This window comes from Rhinolophus ferrumequinum, chromosome 6 (assembly GCF_004115265.2).
Source record: "Rhinolophus ferrumequinum isolate MPI-CBG mRhiFer1 chromosome 6, mRhiFer1_v1.p, whole genome shotgun sequence".
In the NCBI taxonomy this organism is placed as follows: Eukaryota; Metazoa; Chordata; class Mammalia; order Chiroptera; family Rhinolophidae; genus Rhinolophus; species Rhinolophus ferrumequinum.
Genome location: NC_046289.1, coordinates 30,792,710 through 30,800,369, shown reverse-complemented (window position 1 = coordinate 30,800,369; position 7,660 = coordinate 30,792,710).

Genomic DNA, 7,660 nt, shown 5'->3' with positions numbered 1-7,660 from the left:
TGAAGGTGGAAAAGAAATGGTGGGTAAACCTTTTTTAGCATCTGAGCAGGAATCAAGGCAGCCACCAAGCTGTACTTACTAGTCATTGCCACACACCTGCAGTAAAAAACAAATGCCAGTTTCATTTAAGAATGTCCTTAATGAAGCAGTGAAAATGATTAATTTTATCAAATATTGACACTTTTCAAAATATTCTGTGTAACAAAATGGGGAGTATGCATAAAGAACTTTTACTGCATTCCAAAGTGTAATGGGTATCTCTAGGAAAAGTATTTAGGCAACAGAGCTGTGAGAGTTGAACTAGCTGTTTTTTTTCATTGAATATCTTTTTTTTTTTGCTTTTTGCTTTCTCAGACTGGGTATTTGGCAGTGTTTTTCTCAAAAGGAACAAAGGGAGCCTGTCACTTCAAGGAAAACAATTGATAATATTTGTTGTCAATGATAAAATTTGAGCTTCTAAGTGAAAATTAGAAGTTTTGAAAATTTGTATCTTCTATTATGGAGCTTGACAGCTTCCCAATACTCAAGGACTTTTCTAATGAGATTGATGGTGATGTTAATGAATGTAATTTTTTTTATATTGTATAATGAAATGTGTCAACATTTTGGAATATCTGCGTAACTCAGTAATCCAGTATTTTCCAATGACCAATGCATGGTATTACAAAATCATACATAGGTAAAAGATCCATTCAAAGTATACAGTAAACCAAAGGACTTGAATGTAACAGAATACAAAAATTCATCGATATGCTTTCAGATTCCACATTGCAACTAACCTTTAGAAGCATGTTACATTTTAGTGCAGTATCGAAAAGTATATCTACAATTATTTTAAAAGACTATTAAGAAGAGTATTAAATACTCTTTGTTTTTCCAGCTACATATCTGTATAAAGCCGGATTGTCTTCATATACTTCAACCAAAACAACGTATTGCAACATATTGACTGCAGAAGCAGGTATGAGAATCCAGTCATCTTCTATTAACCCAGACATTTTAAAAATTTGCAAAAATATGAAACAATGTCACTCTTCTCACTAATTTTTTTTGTTTTGTTTTGGAAGATATTTTTTTTTCAATGAAAGTATGTTATTTATGTTAACATGTAATGGGTGTATTATTTTTTAATTAATTAATAAACATTTTAGATTTTATACTGATAGACATAATCTATGTAAATTTTAAGAGTATAAAGTGGTCCTCAGACTCAAAAGTTCGAGAACCACTACATTCTGCCTTCCAGAAAGTAGACTGGAGTGAGGTACTGCTTTTCCCTTCACCCAAATAACCTAAAGAAGCCAATACTGTTACCATTTCATTTTTAAAGCTAACCCATCCTCCTCCTCCAAAACTGTTAAGATGTCAAGAAAAACTGTAGAACTGCAGATTCCTGAAATCATAGTTCCCAAAACAAAGATAGAAGGCAAAAGAGCAAGTAATAACAGAGCTTCTCCAGAGCCATGCAAGGCCGACCAAGGATCCCATCCCCTCCTGGCACCCTGGCAGGAGTTACCTATTTCTTTTTGCTCCGTTGGCCTCACCTCACACTCAATCCACTCACTCCCACCTACTAAGTCTCACACCACCCCCTCCTGGACTGCTATTGTTCTCTGGGGCCTCAAAACATAAGCGGCCTTATGAAAGTTTTGGGCTGGTCCCCACCCCCAGACTCCTTGCTTTCTGAGCCCCCTCTGGGGATCCAGTGCAGAGAAGGGTACTTTCCAACTGTGCCTCCACAAGCCCCCAGTTCTCAGGCTTAGGGCTGAGATGAAAAGAGAAGGCCCTGTTTCTGTACCGAAAAGGAAATGTAAATCTCTCACAGGCCACATGCCAGAAGGTGCCAGGAGACCATTTCCCTGTTAGTAAACAGGGTGGCCTGGGCCATCTTTTTCTTCTTTAATAACCTATGGGGCACCTATTGATTGCACGTGCTGGTTCCTCATAAATTAGAACAGGGATGCCTCTGGTTGTTCTGGAGCTGCGTGGATGGTGAAATTGGCTTCATGCTCCTGGAGCAGAGTGCATCGCACAACATAAACATGAAGAATATGTATCATCAGGCACTGAGAACGCACAGGAAACAACTCTGGCGGCCGTGGAGGCTCTGGGCATACTGCAGACTTTAATTAGGCAGTTTTTTGCACTTACTCGCACTGGGAGACAGACAGAAATGCTGATCTCAGGCCTCTTGCTGCAGTACGCTCTTCTTTCAAATGGGAGGGAGGTAAGCTCCAGTGGGCAGGAGACGGGCCTGCTCCCATCTCTATCCCCTCACCAGGGCAGACGCCAGCAAGTAGGAAGGAATGTTCATCTCTTGTGCTCTGCTGGAAAGAGCACTGAGTTAGGAATCCAAAGGTGCTTTCTAACCTCCAGCTTCAACCACTTACAGCTATATGATCTTGGTCAAGTCCCCTAATCTCTCTGAATCTCAGCATCTCACCTGGAAAGTGGGGGAAGTAGTAATAACCTAGCTGGTTGTGAGGTTTGAGGAAAATAAGGCCTGCCAGGTGACCTGTATGCTCTCAGTCAATACTTGCTGAAACTGAATTCAAATTAAGTTAAAGGACATGGAGACAGGCGTAGGTCAGAAACTATTTCTTGCTCTCACCTCCAAAATCTGGCATCAGGAACTTTCTACCACTACCTGTAGCTAATACCTGTTCTTTAAGCAAGAAGTGAGGCCATGGAATGCATAGCTCGATAAATTGGAAATGTTTCTCTCATCTCTTCTGTCTTGCTGTGCCCCCCTCCTGACCTGGCTTTAGAATTTAAAATTCATTTCTCAGGGAATGTCTCTAAAGCGGATAGTAACACAGAAAAAACATGCTAACGTAACTTCCATTCTACTAAAAAAGCTTGGCACCCGCATGCCCACACTTGGCAGAACCTTCACAGTTTCTCCAACTTTAACAGGCCTTGGGCAACTGGGACCACTTATGCTTTCCTAAAGTAAGGAGCACTGTCCCCATGGTTCCATCCTGGCCCCTTTGCCATTGCTACTTAAAATGGAGCAGAAGGACAATGTGAATAGCCATATTTGTCTACCCTTTACCCTGGTCCTGGAAATGATATCTGCTGCTCTGGGATGAAGTGTGTAGTGGGTTGAGTGGTGACCCCCTAAGAAGTACGTCCATATCCGAGAACCTGTGAATGTGGCTTTACTTGGAAAAGGGGTCTATGTAGATGTAATTACATGAAGGATCTTGAGATGACATTATCCTAGGTGATCCTGTTGGGCCCTAAATCCAATACAAAGTGTCCTTATAAGAGATGAGAGGAGAGAATACAGACACAGAGGAGAAGTCCATGTGAAGATGAAAGCAAAGTGATGCAGCCACAAGCCCAGGGACTCCTGGGCCACCAGAAGCTGAAAGAGGCAAGGAAATATTATCCACTAAAGCGTGTGGAGGGAGTGTGACCCTGATTGTCACGTCCTGCATGACAAAAGTTGTGGGGAGCGAGGAGGGCGGTGCAGGGTTAAGAAATACAGTAGCCAAGAATCGTGTGCAAGCAGGGCCAAGGGACTCCAACCTCAAGGGCTGAGCGCCCCGAATTGGGCCAGTGCATAGCTTTTATTAGTTAGGTGAGGAAGTAAAGGAAGTAAGGCTTGTCAATCTCATGATCTGTGAATTCCATACTTTATAATAGGAAACTGATTCACACCAATCACCCTTGCCTGCAGGCAGTGGAACTGTAAGTCTCAGGATGTCTGTACTTCCCCAAGGGACAAAACCTTTATACATATGAATAGATGGAGAGCACATCATTGAGTCACTTCCCCTGCAGGTTGTGAGAAGGAATGCAGCCACAGAGGCAGAGGCTCTCCTTAGCCGGGAGAAGGTAGGGGGCTGTGCCCACTTCTATCGACCCCGCGAGTTTCCCAGATGGTCCCCACGCGGCTGTGTCTGGCTTGGGTTGCCCCCCCCCCCCCCCCGTGGGGGGATCTTATCCGTCATTGACTAACCAGCCATCTTTTGGGCCAAACAGGAAGACATAAGGTGTAAACACAAAGGTGAAGCAAAGTCCCTGAAAGGATCCGTCTCACAGACTCTCTTTAGGGGCAGGTACGAGGATACAGACAGGTAGGCTGCTGTGTGGCAACACCTGATGACAATTGATTTTAGACTCTGGCCTCCAGAACTATGAGGGAATACATTTCTGTTGTTTAAGATATCCCGTTCGTGGTAATTTGTTACGGCAGCCCTAGGAATCTACTACTGGTGTGCTTCCAGGGCATGGATCCCAGCTTAGGTTCATCTTCCATAGGAGAGGCTTTTTCCTAAGGGAGAATCTGCCTGAGCAGTAGCCTCCGCCAGCCCAGTCAGCAACCAACTCTCAGGGAATCCAAACATCCAGACGGGGCTGTGTCCAAAGATCTGCCCTGGAGAAAGCACCCTGGGGTGCTTTCAGTAGCCATCAGTGGGCAAGGCACAGGGGAAATGGCCTGAATTTTGGAACTGGACACACGCGGTTTCAAACTCAACTCCACTACAGGCTCTGGGACTTCAGAGAAATGACTTGCCCTCTGTGTGCCTCAAGTTGCTATAAAATGAGGATAATGCCTATCTTGCATATTTTAGGGACCCTTTTAAAGTAAAAGAATGTCAAGTTTGAAATCCAAAATTAGGAGTGGGGCCTTGAAAGGGCCCTGTGCAAATGAGGGGCCCTGAGGCTGAAACTAAGCCTACTTCTGTTCACAGGGTGTTCTGAGGTTTGTAGATAAAAACATGAAGCCCTAGGCAGTGCCTGCCTTCTGGTGGGTGCTCTGTAAGAGGGAAAGCTGTCTGGATGAAGACTCTAACACTGAAGTATCTACCGAAAGGTACATAGATGTGTTTGCAATGCATAGAATAATGTCTCGTAGAATACACTCCATGGCAGGTTGCTAGTTGTTGCCTTGACATCCATTTTTCCCTTTCTTTTCTGCAACAAAAAATTGACTTTTTGGAGGCATGGCTATGTAGCCAGCTCAAGCCCAGCACCCCAACATCTCTTGCAGTGAGGTGTGGTCCTAACACTAAGTTCTGGCCAAAGAAGTATAAGAAAGGAGGTGTAAGAGACTTCTCTAAAATCTTCCTATGAGTTGAATTTAGTCTTCCCAAAATTCATATGTTGAAGTAATCCCCATCGGAATATGACCTTCTTTGGAAATACGGTACTTATGGATGTAATTAGTTAAGATAAGATCATTAGGGTGGGCCATAATACAATATGAATGGCATCCTCATCAAAAGGGAAAATTTGAACACATACCCCCCCCACACACACACACACAGAGAACCCCATGTGAAGCTCAAGGCAGTGAATGCGCTAATGCTGTGCAAGCTAAGGAACGTCAAAGATTGCCAGCAAATTGCCAGGGAAAGGAGAGAGCTATGGAACAGATTTTTTTTCTTTATAGCCCTCAGAAGAAACTAACGTGGCTGATACTTTGATTTCATACTTTTAGCTTCCAGAACTATGAAACAATAAATGAATTTCTGTTGTGTAAGCCACTCAGTTTGTGGTACTTTGTTACAGCAGACCTAGCCAACTCATACAGAGAGATATGCCCTCTCACCACTGTTTCATCCTGCTGCCTGGAATGCAGATAAGAAGGCTGATCCTCTGTTAGTCAGTTTGGTCGGTGAGGATGAGGGCCATATTCACAGATGGTTAGAGCAGAGACCTGGAAGGGGCCTGAGACCCTTTAAGAGTTGCCACACTAGCCCTGGCCTGCCTACTTGGGATTGTTTTCCTGAAAATTAAGTAAACTTGAAGATTTTGTTGTTCCTGTTTTGTTCATTTTTTTGAAACATGTAGCCGAACATATTCTTGATTGATGCACAATTTGATAAATTAGTTATTCTTTGGGGAGAGGACTAGGATTGGAATACTAGTGGTAGGGGAATTTCAGCTTATCTGTAATGTTTCAAGTTTGATATCAAGAATTATTCATGTATTTTTTGTAACAAAAATAAATTTATTTTATAATAAATTACAAGAGAAAAAAGAGAGATAAGAACCTATACATTGAAAAAGACGTGAGAAATATATCAACCAATTGCAATGTATGAATCTTGATTTAAGCAAAAAAAATTTTTTTTAAATTTATGAGGTAATCAGGGAATTTTAATGTTAACTGGATATTTGATACTATGGAATTATTAATTTTATGTATGCTAATAATATTGTAGTTGTATATTTTAAAGAACTCTTGTCTTTTAGACTCGAAAACATGTTTTTCAACCTCAGCACTATTGTTATTTTGGGCCAAATAATTGTTGTGGGGGTGCTCCCTTGTGCATGTAGAATGTTTGGCAGCATCCCTGTATTATACGCACTGGGACGCCAGAAGCACCTCCTCCCCCCCATACACACAGACACACAAGTTGTGACAATCAATAATGTCTCCAGAGATAGCCAGATGTCTCCTTGGGGGCAAAGTTATCCTGGGTTGAGAAGTACTGCTCTAAAATTTAGAGAAATTTTGGGGCAATTTACTGGAATATTTATAGGTGAAATGATTTCATGTTTGGGTTTAGCTTCAAATTCAGCCGGGTGAGGGGAGTGGGTAAAGTGTTCCATAATGAAAAGTTCAAAATACGGTACATCAAAACATTTTTGAGGGCGGCCGGATGGCTCAGTTGGTTAGAGCGCGAGCTCTGACCAACAAGATTGCCGGTTCAAGTGCCACTAGATTGAAGGACAATGACCTGACTTGGAGCTGATGGGCCCTGGAAAAACACATTGTTCCCCAATAAAAATTTACCCAGAAAGATATACCCAATTCAAAACAAAAAATTTTTTTGTAAAGTCTGTTTGGACTTCTCTTTTTATCAATATGGTAGACTCATTCTAAAATATTTTCTCACTATAAAATCTGTATATACTAAATAAAATATAGTAAGTATTTACTTTCCATGGTCCAAGATCTTGTGTCATGCATCTTCCATAACCATTAAACTCTAGGCTCTAGGTTCCAGATCTGACTGTGGGCTGGGCAGACCCTCTCCCACATCACTATCTCAGCTCCAGCCTCGCATCCTTAGCCAGAGGCTCCTCCTGGGCCTACTTCAGTTGCCTGGTAACCTAACTCCTGAGGCATGCCTCCCAGCTCTGCCTCCTCCCCCAGTCCCCAAGCTCCAGCCCAGAGGGGCTGTGTTTTAAAGCCAGTTTCACTGGGTCCTTGCCTTGCTTATCCCTTAGAGAATCCATTAGCTTCCTGCTGACTGTTTGCAGAAGCCTTGTGTCCTGGCAGAGCACCAGGTCATCCCACTCCCTTTAAACACACACCACACTTGCACCCATATTCTCTACCAGCTGCTGCACTTGGCCATCTGCTCAGGATACTCTGAACCTCAGTGGTGCTCACCTGGGCGTCTCTGACTTTCAGGCCCACCTGGTCCTCCCAAGGCCCTGAGCCTTCAGCAGTTAGTCAGGCCTCCCTATGAGATGGGCTATCAGGTGTCACCCAAGTCCACCAGGGGTCAATCAGAGTATAGGTCGGAGGAGGGGCTTCTGAACTGGAGGCAGCTGGGGGTTGAAAGTTCTCTGCTGAGGGGCCTCAGTGGGGGCTGCAGGCCCAGCTCCCAGCACGAGGTCTGAGGGGCAGTCGGCTCTCGTCCGGAGGTGCCGAGGAGTCCGAGGTCGGCTGAGATGCCTCCATCAGTGCCGG